Below are 19,342 nucleotides of genomic sequence, written 5' to 3'. Positions count from 1 at the left end.
AGATATTTTCCATAGAACGTCTCAAAGTGGAAGTGACCGCTGGAATCAGACTGTGCAATGCAAGTTTTCTTAATAATGATGGTCTGTCCCGTCCATCCCCCCCCCCGGCTATACAGTGGTACCTCAGGTTACAGCCGCTTCAGGTTACAGACTCTGCTAACCCAGAAATAGTACCTCGGATTAAGAACTTTAACTGAGGATGAGAACAGAAATCGTGTGGCGGTGGCGCGGTGGCGGTGGCAGGCTCCATTAGCTAAAGTGGTACCTCAGGTTAAGAACAGTTTCAGGTTAAGAACGGACCTTCGGAACAATTGAAGTTCTTAACCCGAGGTACCACTGTACTGAGCAATTCTGTAGAGTGAAAGCACTTTCTGGCAATTGTGTTCCAACGGCAGCCGCAGTGTTGCAAGCCCTTGTGTGAAATACATTGGCGGGGGGAGTCCTCCCCATGTAGTTTAATTATACACCAATACCAAATTGCATACATTCTGATTGGAGATGAAACATTATGAGAAGAACAACTTTAATTAAATATGAAGTCTTTTGCCACAGGAAAGATTTTTTAAAAGAAACAAAGATTATCATATAGCCACTGCAGATGGATAGGAGAGAAATTTTATTCGGTTCACACTTGAAAGCAAAGTTGCCTAATTTACACTGTCCAAAAACAAATGTGTGAACCAAAATCCAACCATGTGTAAAATGCGCACTTCTCTGAATTTTGCAGTGCAGTTCTCCAGCCAAACAATGCATACAAAAATGTAGATACCGGAGCAAAGTGTGCATATAAATGTGTATATTAGTGGAAAAACAGGCAAAAATGCATTCAGTTAGAGTGAATCACTTTGCAAAGATGTGTACATTAGCAAGATGGCATCAAACATGAGTATATTAGGACACAATTGAACTAAAATGCTGGTGAATTTTCATAAGGACTTAAAAAAAAGAAGAAAGAAAGAAAATGAAAATGTGGAGGATTGAACTGAAGAGAAGGAAAGTGAGAAATGGAGATAAACTGAATTTGCCCATCTCTACCACTGTATACGAACCAAAAGTACAATAATATATATGGATATGCAATGATAATTATGGTATATAATATTATATATGGTAGATGGTTTTTACTGCATATGATGTATGATGAGTTAAGAAGATTTATGGGATTGGAGGACCCCCTAGAGACTGAAGGCACACATTATTATTATTATTATTATTATTATTATTATTATTATTATTATTACTACTACTACTACTATTATTACTATACGTTTATATGCCGCCTTTTCTCCAAGGAGCTCAAGGGGGAGCACACCCTTCTGCTTCCCATCATGGATTGAACTTGCTAATACGTTGCTCTGTGTGAGGCCTAAATTTGACACTCCGCCGCCAAGCCTGCTCTGTCTTCCCAAAGCTGGCTAAGCGAGGTGTCGGTCCTTGGGAAGGAGGTGTGAGGGCTCTGGCAGGGTACCACAACCCTCCTGTTTCCTTCCCAAAGCTTGGCAAGCACTAACTAGAGACTTTGGGAAGGAGGTGGGAGGACTCTAGGACCCTGTCCGAGCCATCACACCTCCTTTCCAAAGAAGCGCTTTGGGAAGGAAGAAGGAAGTTACCAGAGGGAAATAAGCCCAAGAAAACTAATTTAGCATCCTAGCCTAAAAACACTGCTTTCTTTGCCTTGTCCCATTCTGGCAGACAAGAAAGGGGATTCTTAGTCAGCTATTTTCTTTCTTTAAACCTTTTGAAACCTCAACTACATTTCCAACCACAGGCTAATTCTTGCTTGGCACTGGAAAACAACCTGCTGATCTTCGTGTTGGCAGCAGCGCTTGCTCTATTGTATGTTGCTGTCATCAGTATGAAAGGAGTCGTGAAGACTGCTCTGAGGAGACTGCTGAAATGATGATTGCAGCTTCCTGAGAACCCTTTTAGCGTTCCCTCCCTCCACTATCTGAACGATAATCTTGGCCATCTGATTGTCCTTTTTACCCATTGTTGTCTTTTTAATTGTATAGATTGCTTGTTTTATGTTGCTATGGCCGTTGGCTAATGTGAATAAAGTTTATCTATCTACCTGGTTTTAGGTTTCATCTGTCTCCATTTTCTTGTTCTACGCTCACCTTTGCCATTTGGAGTAAGACTGACAGATCCTTTTAACACTGCTATGTTAAAAGAAATCCCAGGCAGTTCTTAAGATTCCAGTGCCACCCCCAATGCTATGAGTACCATTGTGCTCACTATTTCATTAGCAGAAGGACAAATAGAAAATGTGCAAAGAAACCACAGCTCGAGGTAAGAGGCAATTCTGCTATTAACGTCATTCATGTAAGAGCAAACATCTTGTGGCCAGGAGCATGTAAATGTGAAGAAGTGAGGAAGGCCCATTTTCTCCCCCCATTCTACCCAAGTAACCCCCCCCCCCCATCCAAATGAACAGCATCTATGGAATGGTGGCACAATTGACTGCTGATTTTTATTTTTTTATTTTTGCTTGCAATACCTACATTTTCAGTTTATCTCCTCTCCTTCAGATATCTGTCCGTATATCTCGGGCCGGTTAAGAGAATTTAAGATAAGGAATATTTGAAAGGAACAAACAACCATCCTTGTGGGGTGTTAGAGTGGGGGAGTGTGCAGCGCATACGCAGCTGCAGCTTTCGAAAAAGTCAGCTAAGCTGTTCAGTGGCGCAGCATTTGTCTGCCCAGCGATAGCCGTGAGAGAGAACAGTTTCTCCTTGACCTAGACGAGTGCTCTTGCATGCCATGTTGGCTGCAGTTTAAATGAGTAGGCTGATTACCTAAAATACCAGGCCATACTGGAGCAGACTGAGTCACACACCCCTCCCCTCCTGCACTCTCCCCAGTGGAATTAAGGGGCTACAGTCAGAGCAGTCAGTGGCAGCTGCGGGGAGAGCGAGAAGTGTTTCATTTGCGTCAGTTTGCAGTGGAGCCTGACGGGGCTGCGTTCAGGGTGCTTTTAACTCTCTGTGACTGGCAGGTGCATGATGTCACAATGAGGTTAGCTATCTCGCAAGTAGATGGGGAGGGGGGGAATAATGACAAGGGAGACAATTTAGAATTTCAAGGAAAGGGATGCACATCAAAGCACCAGGTGACAGCTCAAATCGCACTGCAGAGACACAGACAGATCTGCAGGAGCTGAAGGCTCTTTTCTTACCATTTTTCTCCCCCATCTGCTTTTATTGTGCAGAAAAACTATCCATAGGGGAGGGTCTCTGTGGAGTGCAATTCTAGGTAAGGCTCATGTTGACCTTGGATAGGTCTTGTAAGGGCTGCATGCTTTAACGGTGCAGTTGTTGCTGGGTTTTGTACAATACTGCAAAACTAAGGGAAGTAGTTAATTATAAGATTCTAGCCGGGGCACCGAAGATGGTTTTAAAACATGTAGTTTTACAAAGATTCAGAGCCCCATGGAACTTTAACATTGCACAAGCTAAAAATAAATAAATGCTGATATAGCTATAGATTTTGGGTAACATACAGGATGGAGAGAGAGAAAATTCCTGTAATAGGGGGTAGAGAAAAAGCTGAGTTTGCATGGTTAAGAATGCATGTGGTCTGACACCTCATTCTTTAGTTAAATGTAGTTAAGATTACTTTAGTTTTTAAAAGCCATCATTGAGATGCTAGAAAACATCTGATATAACAGGAAAGATATATAACAGGGCCACGAAATTGTACCACATCAGAATGGTTTTATTGATGTTGTTTCCTAGGAAACCATCCAAAGGCTGCAGTCCTATGCTCACTTACCTGGGGATGGAGTTAGTTCCTAAATCAGAGACTGGGAACTGCTATGCACCCCCAGATACTATTGGACTTTAACTCCCATCAGCCCCAGAAAGTATGAGCAGTGATCATGGATGGCAGCAATTATAGTCCAACAAAATAGGGAGCGCCACCAGTTCCACTTGCCTGTCCTAAGGAAACATGGTTAGAGTCATGCTGCAAATGGCCTCTGTCTGATTCCCTGGGAAGACAGCACTGACATTGTCCTTGACACAGTTAGGTAGCCATGTTGGTCTGCAGTAGTTGAAACAAAACAAAACGAATTCCTTCCAGTAGCACCTTAGAGACCAACTAAGTTGGTCCCTAAGGTTTCCCAGCTCCTGCCAACCTAGCAGTTCGAAAGCACGTCAAAGTGCAAGTAGATAAATAGGTACCACTCTGGTGGGAAGGTAAACAGCGTTTCCGTACGCTGACCTGGAAGCTGTACGCTGGCTCCCTCGGCCAATAAAGCGAGATGAGTGCCGCAACCCCAGAGTCGGTCACGACTGGACCTAATGGTCAGGGGTCCCTTTACCTTTACCTTTAAGGTGCTACTGGAAGGAATTTTTTCTATATTGTCCTTGACAGGAAGTATAGCATTCTTTTTGTTTAGTTTTCAGTGGGAGGGCAGAAAAGGGTGGGTGGATTGATATGAAACCACCCTAATCTTTCAACCAGTCTAAAAGCATTTCCAGAAGGTCACTATTTTCTGGTGGGATCCGATCCCTTATCAGCAAATTCATGTTGTGCAATTAAAGTTCATTTGGCACTCTTGGGCAACAAATGCGCTTCCTCCCAAAACTGACTTCTCGTGAGGGCCAGTGTGATGTAATGGTCAGTGTGGGAGACCAGGGTTCTCCCCACTCAGCCATGAAGCTCAGCCTTACCTGGTTCACAGGATTGTCGTGAGGATTAAATGAGGAGGGGAAGAACCTTGTGCACCACCTTGAGCTCCTCCGAGAAAATGGTAGGATATAAATTCAATAAGTAAATAATAAGGACAGAAAATGAACTGGGAAGTGTGGGATAACTAATTTTTTATTGGGGAGTGGGTGGGAGAGAATAACAATATTACCTCCACACAAACAAATGAGAATTAATTCTCAGTAAGTGCAACTGATATCATCTAACCTCCCTGCAATCTTTGTGTGAACAAATCAGGATAGATTGGAAGCAACTTATGTTCCAAAGTGGGGGAGAGAAACTGGAAGACACAGATGGTTATTCACTACCAGCACAACTTGGCTGCTGTTTCAAGAAGGCCAGCATGAATGCTAATGGTCCATGTCACAGAAATCACCACCACAGAACTTGGACCAATGTCTTCACTCATTTCGTTTTAGTTATCTGAGGGCACCAGCATTATGAAGCAACCACTAACGTGGGGTGAATTTTTACTCATGATATATTATGCAATTACTAACGCCCTGGATTACTGGCAAATCAGTTTAACCTACCTTGAATTCAAGCTTGCATCATCAGCTCCCATGGTCATTTCTGGTATCTTGAAGGCCCTTTTCCTTTGAAATTTATTTATTAGTTACGTTAGTCTGACAACAACTTTGTGAAGTAGATTAGACTGTAAGGAAAAGACTGTTGCCCCAGGTCACCCTGTGAGCTCCGTAGCTGACAGCAAATGCAAATTGTACTTTTAAAACCTGGATTCAAAAGTTACTCAAAGTTTAATGACCCCCCCCAAAAAAATGTATGACACTGAAAAAGACAAAGAGTCTTGAGGTACCTTAAAGACTAACAAATTTATTATGTGGAATAAAGCCCACTTCATCAGATGCATGAAATGTAATAGTCTGTAATACCACTATTGGGAAGGAGAACTGTGTTAATTCTGCATATATTTAAGCTGTAATAGACAGTACTTTTTGCACTTCATTGCCCTTCAACTCCAGGCAAATGCACACCAAACATTTAAAGCATATTTTAAAAACAGGGCTTCCCTCAAAGAATGCTTGGAACTGTAGTTCGTTAAGGGTGTTGGGAATTGTAGCTCTGCAAGGGGTTAAATACAGACCCCAGGAGTCTTTCAAGGAAGTCATGTGTTTAAAATGTATGGTGTGAATGTGACAACCTGCATTTCCCCACTTTGCATATTTCCCCATGTATATTTCAGCTGACCACGTCAACTGAAGATAATGCTTCATTCATCCGATGGAATTCAGAAAGACTTGTGCAACAATAAATTTGTTCATTTTTAAGGTCTCGTGGGATTCTTTGTGACTTTTGCTGCAAATGACTAACACGGAGCTACTCCTCTACAAAACGTATAACCATGTCAGCTGGAAACGACACGAGTGCATTTGAGCAGGCAGGTTTCCCTGAGGTAAACATGGAGGTGAGGGAAGAGATTTTCTGAGCTACTGCTTCAGTGTGTGCCATGGATTAAACCCCAGGGCACTTCAAGGTGTGTGCATGTTTGACAGTACTGAATATTGCAATTTAAACTGGGGTTCTATCTTAAAAAAACAACACAAAAAACAAACCCTGAAGGTTAAATGGTAAAATGTGAATTGGCTCTGAGTGGGGCTTTGAACCTGGCTTTCCTATAGCCAAACGCAACATTCCAGCCTCTAAACCACACCAGTTTCTAAAAATATTGGTTCGCCTGCATTGAGGAGAAAAAGAAGAGATATGGCTGGCTCCACAAGCTGAAAAGAATTAACATGTTGCAATGACCTGCTCAGACCCAGGTGAGTGAGTTGGTCTTTTATTAAGTGAAGTGGCAGCCCAGAGTGGTTTTTCTCTCAGACCAGAGAACTCTGTGAAAAATGTATTTGTGTTGGAGGAGGTATTTTTTCGTTCGTGCCTCTGTGGTCTGACAGGCACAACCCTCAAAAAGAGGCAATTTTTTTTCTTTTGTCCGGAATGTATGTCTTGTAAACACTACATTTTGTAGTCTGGCAATTTAAAAGGAACCAGAAGGAATGAAGACTTTGTTCATTTTGATTACATTATTCCTTTAGACCCAGGATGTCAAGCAGTGTGACAGGGTCAAAAGAAACAAAGCTATTTTTGTCACTGTAGCACAGGCGATACAACATTTTATCTGTCAGATAAGAATATCTTTTCTTTCAGCTAGAACATGCTGCTGTCACTTTGTTGAACCTTTTCTATACTTCATTTGACTGCTCCTGAAATGCAGTTGGAGCATTTTCTTTAACAGCCCTCCTCCGTTTTTGCCCTGTTTTGCCCTAAAAGAGTGGGTGAAAGCCTTAAGAAATTTAAAAATGGGATTCTCCCTAGAACAGAGTTAGAAATTGTGCAGAGAAATGTGTGTGATCAATGAGGAAGAACCTTGGAATTGCAAACAGCTAAGCAAGTTGCACAGGAATCAGAAGTGCTTCTCTGCTTTTTGTCTAAGGCTGCATATTCCATTTTCCGGACATCTTCCTAACTGTTAATCTCTGCATTATACCTGAGCTTTCACAAAATATAAAAGCCAATTCAATAAATTCAGCAGAATGTAGTGCCAGTTTGGTGCTCATTTCCATACTATTTGCTTCCAGAAAAGAAAAATCTATTTGCAGCCAACATCCAGCATTTGCAGCCTGAGGAGGCTGCCTCATTTTACCTAATGATAGGGCCTGCCCTCCCATTTGCCTCCAAATTTCCTTGAAGATAGTGACTATTGGCCAACAGGTGAAGCTTTGAGAACCAAATGAAGCTCACTGCCCATACTGCTTTGCTTGCAGGAGGTGCCAGTTTCTGGCGTCTCCTGGTAGGATGGGGAATGTCCCCAGTCTGAAAGCCTACATTGGATCTCAATCTATGTGGACAATACTGAGCTAAAGGGATCCAAAGTCTCATTCAGTATAAGGCAGCTTTATATGTTTAATGTTCCTACTTTGTCTACTCACGGCTTCCGTGTGTGGCAGATGATCTTTTGAAAACACAAGCACGGAATGGGAAACTGCAAGAAAATGTTACTTGCTAATGCTTAGGTTGTTCAATGTGGCAAATGGCAACAGATCAAGTGATCTATGAATCAAGTGAAAAACCAAACATTTTTTTAGAGATGAAAGAGTATCAGGAAATAAGAGGAAATCATAAAAGCTGATAATGCCTGTCAGCTGCAATTTGTAGCTCAGTGGGTCCTTGATGACGACGAGCCCCAATGGAGATAATTGGAGCAGTTTTATTTTGAGACACCACTGAAATACATATTATGGTTTCTAGGAGATGGAGACTGATAATTAAAATAGCTTTGATTTTGAAGATTTGGGATAGATACAGTGGTTTTGGGATATGGAATTTTAATCAAGGAAATTTAACTGGCGACTTTAGCAACAAGGGGAAATAATCAATAATTAAATTTAAGGATCTGTTTCTGGAGGGGGGAGCTGTTTTGTTACTCAAAAGAAACAACTAGAGGACAAATATAGTAAACAGGCAGTTGATATATGAGTTATTCCAGCTTGTACATGTATAAATATAATTATGAAACAATGAGTTGAAAGAATCCCAAAAGGATAAGCTATATAAAAGACTGGGGGAAACAAGAGGGGACACTAGTCACTGAGGTATGCTGGAATTTCGCCTGAACCAGATGATTACACCAAGTATCTGATGTTGCGCTAAGAAACAAAAACAAAAAAATCAGGACAGTTTTGAAATCAGTGGGTAACATTAGTGCCGTTTCAAAAGGTTCAGTCTACCATCTTGATTCAAAATGGTGTCCGATTGTATCCCAACATAGACAAAAACCTGCTCCTTGATGCCAGGAACCATCATGTCAAATTTGCTTGTAGTATCTTGAGAGGTGTTCAGATATGTATAGCAAAATGTATAGCAGAAGATGAGGGTCCTACTAAAGGATGTTATTGAGATCATTTTACACCTCTTGGAGGCTAAAGGAGAAGACAGAGAGAGGGAGAGGGAGACGTGGATGTATGGGTTAGAAACAGTGTTGGTAATGAAAGGCATTTATTTGCCTTTGAATGAATTTTCAGTCGGTTGAAACCAATCGCCCCAACCCGTCTCCCATTCTTGCCTTCTAGCATTCTTCCATTGGCTAAGGATATATAAATTATGGAATATTTACACTGTTATGTAAACAAGGAGGATATATTTAAAAATATTTTAAAAATACACATTGACGTCATCCAGATATTTGGAATGTGGATGGAGCAACTTCTGCAAAATCTTGCTGCATTTTCAAGAGGTTGAGCAGGGCCATCCCTTCCATTAGGCATAATGAGGCAACTGCCTCATGCAGCAGGTTTTCCGGGGCAGCAGTAAGAGTCCCTGGCTATTCTTCCTGAGCAACCAGCCATTCTCTTCTGTTGCCACATAGCCTCCTCGCCCCCTGCAGTGTGTCTTGCTGCTTCAAGTGTGCTATTCCGTCACCAGTGTTGAAGTAAGATTCAGTTCCCAGTCCAGTCAACTACCATACATGGAATTTTGTTTGGGGGGGGTACCATCTTGCATTTTTCTTTTGGCAAGAAACTGTTTCGGGCTGGCCATGGGTTTGGATGAGCCAACTACAACATGGGTGCCACATGTAACACTAATAGCATCAATTTTGTGGCATGCCTGGATGAGAACAGGATACCTCATGGGCCTGGACAGAGTCAGCCTTAAAGACCTGCCTGTCTGCCTCTCCTCTGCCTGTTCCAGCCTGCTTTTCACAGAATAGGTTTGTCCATTAGGAGCTGTATCTAGCCAGACAACAAAGAGAGAGAAAATGCAATTTCAAAGTCGTTTGTTAACATGTCACTGAACTAACCAAATGTTTTGTTTTTCCCAGGGCCGACAAGATGGGGGAAGAAGCGGGCACAAATTGCCAGGGCCCGGCAGTCTGGAAGGGGGCTCAGGGCCTGACTGCTTGCAACTGTTTTATGTAATCCTTAGCAAAATATATGTTTCCTGTTCAATGCACACACAATTCTGAAGAACAGCTTGCGAACTTGTGCCGTGAACCAAGCGTTTCCGAATATTTATACTGTAGTCTACACGAACATTCACTTCTGTGCTTCGACAGTTTGACAAGCCAGTCTCATCTTATTATGCACAGTTACGTTTGTATGTTTTTGTAAGTGAACACTTTAGCTTAACCTTTGCATTTGGGGGGATGTTTTTGGTTGGAGAACTGCATTGCAAAATCCAGAGAACAAATACATGCACTAAAACTTTTTTTAAAAAATTGGAATAGATGCAAAAGTCCAGGGATGTTCCCACTCACAGCAATTTGTTACAAATATGAATGAGCTGATGCCACTCTTTGGGGTGATTTACAACAATGGATGGTATAATGATTTGATTGGATGGAAGAGGCTTTTTAAAGACAGGATTTTAAAATCATACGAAGAAACAAGCAAAGAGATAGTAGTAGTAGTAGTAGTAGTAGTAGTAGTAGTAGTCATAATAATAAAATTTATTTATACCCCGCCCTCCCTGGCCAGGACCAGGCTCAGGGCAGCTAACATCAAAGTATGATACATTAAAAACATCAATCAATCAATCAATTAAATTACAGCTTAAAATCACATTTGGAGCAGAATAAAATCAAGTGGCAACCCACGGATTATAACTATAGGGGATAGGAACATTGAGTGGGACAATACTGACCATCTTTATTTCAATACTTCCAAGTCAGACACATTACCCCCTGCTTGTTGATAAAAATTGGCCCTTTAAGGAAAGCAGAACTTAAAAGCTTAATGATAAAAGCACTGAAACAGAAATTACTGAGAAATATATATAATATTTTTATGATCATGGATTTATTTAAAAATCAATATATCAAACCAGATTTATTTAAACATGTTAGACCAGATGGAACGAGGGAAGATATTCCTGAAGAAGTATGGAATTGGGTCTGGCAGAGCTTTCCACAGCAGACTGTGAGCACAAGGCTTTGAAAGAAAGCTTTTATAAATTGATATTTTGCTGGTATTTAACACCCACAAGACTCAATCGCAGAACCAGCCCACCCATGAAATGGGCTGAGGCAGTAGCCTCGGGCAGCACCCATCAAGGGGTGCCACCCCATTCCACCTCCTGCCTCCCCACAGGGGCGGAGGAAGGGGGTTCAGTGGGGGCGAGCCGCCCCAGATGTCACCACTGAGGGGAGAGACAAAATGCGGGGCAGCACTCACTGTGGGGCCTGCAGTGCGCCTAAGCCATGCGTCTCTCCTGGGAGTCACGCGGTGGCTTGAGCGCCCGCAGGCTCCGCGCAGCCCCAAATGGTCCACCAGCCGCCTCCCTCTCAGCTGTAGGGCAGCTGAGTGGCAGGAGGCAGGCAGACTCCTTGAGGCCCCGCGGAGCATCCTGCCCCAGCTGGCCCCGCCCTGTGGGCAGCTGTCCCTACCCCTGCAGGTGGCTGGCCCCGCCCCCGGGCCACCCCAGGCGCCCAATAGGCTTGCTCTGCCACTGCTTCCCCTCCTGCTAAGTTGGATTCTTGAGGAGAAGCTCTTACAGAGTTTGCTCCTCTGTTGTGGGGATGGTAGCAGGGCATTTCTCCTTAGGGGCCAAAACACCTTAGGCCACCCCGCAGAACAGCCAGCACATGCTGGAGACAAGAAACACATCATATTTCTATGTCTTTGTTTTGTCCCAAAATAATGATCATTTGGGTGGGCAGAATAATTGAAAGTGAAATAATAACAGGGTGCAGACTTTGGGCTAACTCATTCAATAGATTACATGGAAATATGGTCTGGTCTTACCAGAGGTCATGGAGCTCACCATGCACCTTCTAATAGCCACTCAGCTAGCAATCTGCTATAAATGGTGGAGGGGACGGACTCAAGGGCACCTACAGTAGACAATTGGTCATTATAGTCATGGAAGCATTCCTACAGGGCAAAATTAACCAACATATTGAAATTGAAGAATAGCAGGCAACTTAATGACATATCAGTACAACAAGATGTAAGAAAATATCAGCCCAATTATATTGTTGGAAACGTTTTAAGGAACAATCTTTTTTAATGATGTCTCTGACCTTTTGCTGGATTATACAGATGTGTTTATATTTTTATACTTAAGCATGTGGGATGTTTCTTTATATTTCACATTTGTTTTACGCTTTGGTGCACCATTTTTATTTTAAGCAAACTGAACCAAATTGCCTGCTCATTTGTAGCTCATGAAAGTGTTGATTGAGGACTGGGGTCATGCTTTTATTCCCTGACATCGTCTCTTTCCTTTGAACAGCTGGGTGTTGTGTGCAGTTCGGGTGGAAGGAGAAGCCAGGGTGTGAGCTTCTGCTTGCTATTAAGAGCTCGTTACAATCGGGAAACCAACATAATCAGGGATGTTGATTTCTGTGTTGATTGGGAAATATCACATTTGTACCACATCTCAGGGGTCCAGATCATTTAAGAAGAACTCCACGGGTTAGTCATTGAGGCCCCATGCTCTCTCATACCATACTCTTTTTCTTCCTCAGAAGCTGCTAAGATAATTCCCATCTCATGGCAAAGTCAATGTCTTTGATCTTCCTCCTTACAGCTGGGGATCTTAATGGAAGCTTCCCCCTTCTTTTTTGGAAATAGGAGGTCTTGGCCTTTATTCACTTTCCCGAAAAGTGAAAATAATCAATACAGCTTTAAGTAGTTATGTGCACTCTAGAGAGGGTTGAGGAAAAGGTGGTATGGCGTTTCTGTGCAGGCCCAATATGGTTACTGACCCATGAAAGAAGGTTTGTGGTTAGCTTGTTTATTTTTATGTTTTGTGGGCATGAAGTAACTTTGATGGTTCAGCAATGAATATTTCATCCCTTGTGGGAAAAATTCTTCTGTGACCCTTTCCCCCTCAAACTCTGCATGGGGCATGAACCCACAGCCTTGCACAATGTTTCCAAGTCAGTTCTTTAGAACAGCAAAGCCTGCATTTATGCAGTTTTCTCACTGAGAGTGTCCACGTTAGGCAATCTGTCCTACTGCGAAGCAGTGAGGCAGCTACCTTAGGCAGAAGATGCTGGGGACAGCAAATGACAGGAAAGTATTGCAAATCCTGCAACTGCCCCAATTATATTGGGACATCCTGGTTCACAGAGCCCCAAAATGCATGTTTTGGGGTAAAACATGCAAAATTGTGACCTTGCGCAAGATCTGTGATCTTGCGCAGATCACACGACTTTCACGGGAGCAGGGCCAGAAATACGAAGGTCCCAGTTGCCGCAGTCAACAAAGAGAAAAAAAATTCAAAGAGAGAAGCAAACCCAATTTCCCCTCCACCCGTAACTGCTGTAGTGGTTAGTGCTTGGTCTCAGTTTTGGGGCAAGGTTCAAGAAGACAACTCTTCTTTTACTGGAAAGAGCTGCTCTGACCTTCCTTCAGATACAGGTAACAGGAAACAGCTTGTCTCCATTTATTCCTGGCTCTGCAGTGCATCACGCCTAACTTAAGCTGCCATGTTCCATTATTGTGCTGCTCTGATATGTTTCTTGTACCTCTGTCTGGAAGCTGGATGAGAATGCTAGTAAGTTAAAAGCTGAGGGCCACCCCTCTATGCTCCTTGAGTTGCCGCATTTCAAAGTAGACAGCCTTGCAGCTCAAAACCATATAGCAAGCATCCAGCTGAAAATAAATGTTCAAAACAAGAGGGGTGGGGGGGTGGTCCTAAGAACGCCTCAAGTAATTGAATGTTGCTGGTAGTTGACGGCTGTTTATGAGAGCAAGCATTCCAGTTTGAGAGAGCAGGAAGCTGTCTTGCTCAGACATCACGACAGAAACCACCATATTCCTGACCTCTTCCTCTCCAGGCAGCACAGCAAAGCTCTGTCTTCTTACTGGCACATCCTTGGGTCACTCCAGGGAGTCACGATGCAGATTTTCCACTGGCGTCAAATGTGCACAGATTTATAACCTGGGGCTCATGAGAGCAGCTAAGGAAGAAAATGTTTTTTAGATAACTGGCATACCTAAGAAATCATCTAATATGGGTCTTGATACTGAAAGGTCAACCATTTCCCAAAGGGCGTGAGAAATATTTGATTCCTTCAGCTGTGTGTATATAGTACTATATTATGTACACATAAGAAGTCACCTCTAGCTTAATAGCAACTTTTCCACTCAGAAAGTTAGAGATGGGCTGATGTTCTTAATCAGGCTTCTTCTTTTTTGGCCGGGGAGGGCGGGAGATGGCCAACTATTGTATTCTTCAGGCCAGTCAATTATCCAGAGCATAGGAGCGGTGACGGAAGTGTGCACTAGCAGCCTCAGAAGTGATCATACCTAATAAAGTAGGTGCCATGTAAGGGGATCCTAATAAATGGTGAGCACCCCAGAATCGTAACAAAGGGTTATATCCAACCCTGCACACCTGAAGTTTCTACACAAACAATGAGATTTCCCCTTCCTCTCTTCTCCCCCCACACAGTCAAAACTAGGAAACAGCAGCATTTTATTGATCTCTTTGAAACAGCACCATTATCGATATGAATAAACACTTAAGATTGTGAGAACCTATCGGCCATCTACTTCTTTAAGCGATGGACTAACCCCAAGAATAAGTAGAGACAAAACAGTAATGCTGCATTTCAGCACACATTTAAGAAATGAACAAACCTCTCTGCATTTGGACTATGGAAATGCATCCCCTTTACAAAGTGAGTACATGTAGCTGCTATACAAAAAAACTACCCCAGTGGTTATATATTGGTGCTCTCCTGGTGCCTTCAGAGAGAATATCTTCACATAGGCCAATCTTGATAAATATTCAAGGATCGGATCTCTATACAGGAGAATTTGCTGGCATAAAAAAAAAAAATCATTGCGAAAGGAAAATCCATGTACGAATATGTAGTTTTTAGCATCACATGAACAGTTACTTCACCTATTTGCAAATGTATCTCTGTACCACTGTATCATAAAATACCAGGGTGGTATACAACATTATCAGGGACACGGGTGGCGCTGTGGGTAAAACCTCAGCGCCTAGGACTTGCTGATCGCATGGTCGGCGGTTCGAATCCCCACGGCTGGGTGAGCTCCCGCCGTTCGGTCCCAGCTCCTGCCCACCTAGCAGTTCGAAAGCACCCTTAAGTGCAAGTAGAGAAATAGGTACCGCTTTATAGAGGGAAGGTAAACGGCGTTTCTGTGTGCTGCTCTGGTGCCGGTTCGCCAGAGCAGCTTCGTCACGCTGGCCACGTGACCCGGAAGTGTCTGCGGACAGCGCTGGCTCCCGGCCTCTAGAGTGAGATGAGCGCACAACCCTAGAGTCTGTCAAGACTGGCCCGTATGGGCATGGGTACCTTTACCTTTATACAACATTAAAATAAAAAACACTGTTAAAAACAATACAGGTAATCATTAAAGTGACATATATGTAAACAACCACTTGGATTGGAGCTATTAAAAAGCTATCAACGTTGCCTTCCGAAAAGATTCTGTTTCTTTTCACACCAATGCAGATGAGAAGCAGTATTGTGCATAAGGTGCCTTTCCTGTTAGGCGCAAGACAGTTCCAATTACCTGGCTGCTATCTGTGGACAGAATGTGTTGCTGGTGATTGCTGAGCTTGGCTGCTAGCTGCAGCCAGGTGCTTGTCATTCATCCTAGAAGCACCGTCCCTCAAGTCCTCAGCACAGCAAGGTGACAATTGCCACACAACTCCCCCATCATAGGCACATTCCCAAGGATCATCTTTCCTTAGGAATGAATTTGTTTCGAGAGCGATCGGGTGGCAAACAATGCACTCTGCCAGCTGGGATTTGCAGTTTCTGTACTTAGCTTTGGAGGTGAGGCATAAACCTTCTACCCTCCTGGCAGCTTTTGCGTAAGCATGGATGGAACTGTTGAGTGCTATCTGGCAGTGCTAGTGGGAAACAAAAGATTTCTGTAGCTAGTCACATCAGCCTTGAAATGTTATTGACTCTGTTAATGTTGCCAATATACAGGGCAGTGGTCAAATAAAATAAAATAAAATAAAATAGTTTTGTCACCAAACCTGACCTGAAACCTGAGTGTGGTGCTGATAATGCCAAGGTCACAGGTTCGATTCCCATACAGGCCAGCTGCATATTCCTGCATTGCAGAGGGTTGGACTAGATGATCCCTGGGAACCTTTCCAACTCTACAATTCTCTGATTCTATGAAACCCCCACAGATCTATAGAGGAATCAATGTGGAGGCCATGTTCTGTTTCTAAGTTGTGTTGCATCTTAATATCCCACTCTAAGCAGAGTTTCCAAAACTTGGGTTTCTAGCTGTTCTTGGACTACAACTCCCGTCATCCTTAGCTGGCAGGACCAATGGTCAGGGCTGATGGGTACTGTAGTCCAAAAACAGATGGAGGCCCAAGTTTGGGAAATCATAATCTAGAGTAATAGATGCACTGGGGGTTCTCTTTCTCTTTCACTGTGAGAAGGAAAATGCTCCAAATGGGCCTCCTTTGTTTTTATTTAAATAGGAACTACTGTGAATGCAGAAATACAATCTCTCCTGATGGTCTTGTTTGAATTATTCTCAGTTTTACAGAAGGAGCTTCCCTCCATTTTCTATTTTCCTATCTCCACTTTATAGGAAGAAGTCTTCCTGAATGTGAACTGCCCTCTAGCCAGCTCAGAGCATCTGCATGGCAGCAACTGTCCAGTGGGATTGTGTCATCCATTGCATCCGCTTCATGGAAGGCAGGACTGTTGTGCCTTGGGTGGGGAACAGAACAAGATGGTCTTTGGTTTTTGCCAAATCTCTTTCTTTCTAAAAGCTACTTTCTAAGATTTTTAATCTGTGGAAACAGAACCCAGGAAATGGTTATCGTATCAACAGGTAGCCTGGTCTGCTCTACCAGAGACACTATGAGGTTGGGGTAGAAAATATCCTCTCTTTCCTGCCTAAATTCAGGAGAATATATTTTCAATTCTCCTACACACACACAAACACACACACACACACACACACACACACACACACACACACCTTGTTCAGGAGGCAGGGAGAGGAGAGAAAGTAGCTTCTCCTGTATTGGGATAGTGGAGGCATCCCAGGCCACCTTCTTAGGCCAAGTTTGATTAGAGGGACATGAAGTCTCCCTTATATTTGCTGCCAGGCAAAACAAAAGCCTGCACATTGTGAGGGCAGATGTGCTTCCCTCAAAATCCCGCTTTCCTTCCAAGCTTTATTAAACAAATCTTCCATACCCTGGCCTTTGTTGCATCCAGGGTAACTGGTACACAGAATTGCCTTCCGCTGCCATGGCTATTAACTGCATCTTCAATTATATGCTCGGCTTGCGAAATCCCTGCAGGAAACCACACCCCAACCATACTTCTCTTTCAGGCGTTTTAGTCATTTATGGTAAGCTTATGTAACCCTCGGGCCACCCAAGGGCCAGTTTCATAAATTGTGGAGGGTTGTTCTCATTCGTCTCATGAGGCTCCACCCACGAAACCTAGGAACCATTTTTGACCGGGTGACTTGCCACGCCACTCACTCACATCGGGAGTGTGTAATGCCAACCATCTGTTTACTTCAACTTAATAAGTGAAAGAGAACAAAGTTTTCTAGTAAATATCAAGTTCTCTCCCTCCACCCCAGCTGTGGCACAGAGTTCACTATGCAATCCAGGAGGTGACTTACTTTGCAGCCTGGCTGTCCTATTAATCTGCAAGTTAATTGGTCAACCAATCTGGAGTGGCTCAGGCTTGAAATCTGGAAGCCACCAGGTCAGGATTTTTCCAGGAAAGAGGCAATTCTATTTGAGCCGTGTGCTCCATGTCACCTTCTCTCTGCAGGTAGTTTGCCCAGCTTCTGTTGCAGGTTCTGCTACTAGGTAAAGTCGTGGCTGACTCTGGGGTTGCGGCGCTCATCTCACTTTATTGGCCGAGGGAGCCAGCGTACAGCTTCCGGGTCATGTGGCCAGCATGACTAAGCTGCTTCTGGCGAACCAGAGCAGTGCACGGAAACGCCGTTTACCTTCCCACTGGAGTGGTACCTATTTATCTACTTGCACTTTGACGTGCTTTTGAACTGCTAGGTTGGCAGGAGCAGGGACCGAGCAACAGGAGTTCACCCCGTCGCGGGGATTCGAACCACCGACCTTCTGATCGGCAAGTCCTAGGCTCTGTGGTTTAACCCGCAGCGCCTTGCTGCAAACTTACCTGAAGAGTGAAGTAGCTGTATTGATTCATTAAAGGGGCGGATGGGATGGGAAGAGAAATCGCCAAATCACAGCAGCGTGGGACCCAGGGGCATAGCTATTTGATAATTTTTCAATACAGTGGCCTCCTCAGCACCACACCACACACATTTTCCATCACAGCCCTCCACACTTCCATACCTATCCAGTTTGTTTGCTGTTCTTGCATATCATTCTACCGCAACCACACATTCTTATTATTTGTATTGTACATCTTGTGTCATGTTGCCCATTTCCAATATCCCGCCCATGGACCTTGCATGAGCTACCCATTACCTCCCCTAAATCTCCTTGCACTTCTTCCAGCGGAAAGAACGGAAATACACGCACGGATCTTACTTTGAAATTTTTATTTTTCAAAACGTATTTCCAGGAAATTGTTAAATTGCTACTTTGCTTCTACTGAACTACATTGCTCATTGTTATTGCAAATGCATTGTGACAGGCAGCATCACTGTATTTCACACGAATTGCTGCAGAATGGTAGGGGCAAAAAATAGTGCAAAAAAGGGGGGAACTTTCACCAGAGTACTCCTGATGGGGCTCGATTGCATGCCATAGCAGTGATTCTTCCACTAGGTGGCTACTGCTCAGATTGTGTCTTCCTTCAAAAGCTTGCACTTCTTTCACCAAACAGTTCTTAGGGTCTCTGAATGAGTTTGGACAGCGATTGGATAACTCTTTTTGTAGAGACCAAAGCATAGCTATGGAATTTTGACCACTACTGAAGCTGTAGGCAAACTTGTTTATTAGCAAGAAAGCATTCAGCTGTTTTTTTGTGTTTTTTTTGAAAAAACAAAAAACCAACCCTGTCCTTCTAATTCTAATTATTATAATTTTTACAATTGAGTCCAACACTTATCAACTTTGACATGTTCATTTGTGTGGCAAGTTCATACTAGTATTTTAATGCATGCAAAGCTCTTAATTCCTGCAGCAGACTACAGATTTCAAGAAACTGGAGAAATGCCATCCCCTTCATAAATCTGGGTTTAGTATTAGCACAGGTTCGAGCCCATACAACATGAGTCTGTCATCTTGCCTGACTTCATGAAATTGAAAACAAACACAGCCTTTGTCCTGCTATCAAGTGCTCCCATTAATGAAATGAGAGCTTATGCAGTCCATCACAAGGTATGTTGGATTTAAGCTACAAGATCTGGTTTCAAAGCCCTGCTCAGTCATGCACAACTCACCTTTTCTTGGGCCCAAGTTCCTCAGCTGCAAGGGCTGAAAAGCAGCTCATAATGATTCCTGCTCCTCTGGTTGTCTCGCTGCTTACAGTCTTCTAAATGCTTCAAGAACATTAATGCAATTTCTCTCTTAAAATCCTTTGTGACTGTGTATGGAAAAATAATATACTCATCCACACTTTGGGGACATGCAAGAGAACAAAGAATAAGATTGGTTGAGTCTATGCCCTGGGTCCAGCACTTACATGAGCAGAAAATCACTC

At 43.2% G+C, this 19,342-nt stretch overlaps 1 long non-coding RNA gene across 1 annotated transcript; it reads right to left on the bottom strand.

The window, feature by feature from the left end:
• Positions 1–7,844: 7,844 nt before the first annotated feature.
• LOC128412368 (uncharacterized) lies at positions 7,845–15,309 on the bottom strand. Its single transcript, XR_008330065.1, has 3 exons — positions 15,222–15,309; positions 13,497–13,633; positions 7,845–8,648 (listed from the first exon to the last, which is right to left on the bottom strand). It is a non-coding gene; the product is annotated as an uncharacterized LOC128412368 (long non-coding RNA).
• Positions 15,310–19,342: the final 4,033 nt, after the last annotated feature.

The sequence above is a fragment of the Podarcis raffonei genome, chromosome 4 (assembly GCF_027172205.1).
Source record: "Podarcis raffonei isolate rPodRaf1 chromosome 4, rPodRaf1.pri, whole genome shotgun sequence".
NCBI lineage: Eukaryota > Metazoa > Chordata > Lepidosauria > Squamata > Lacertidae > Podarcis > Podarcis raffonei.
This window is presented reverse-complemented; position numbering and strand designations above follow the sequence as displayed.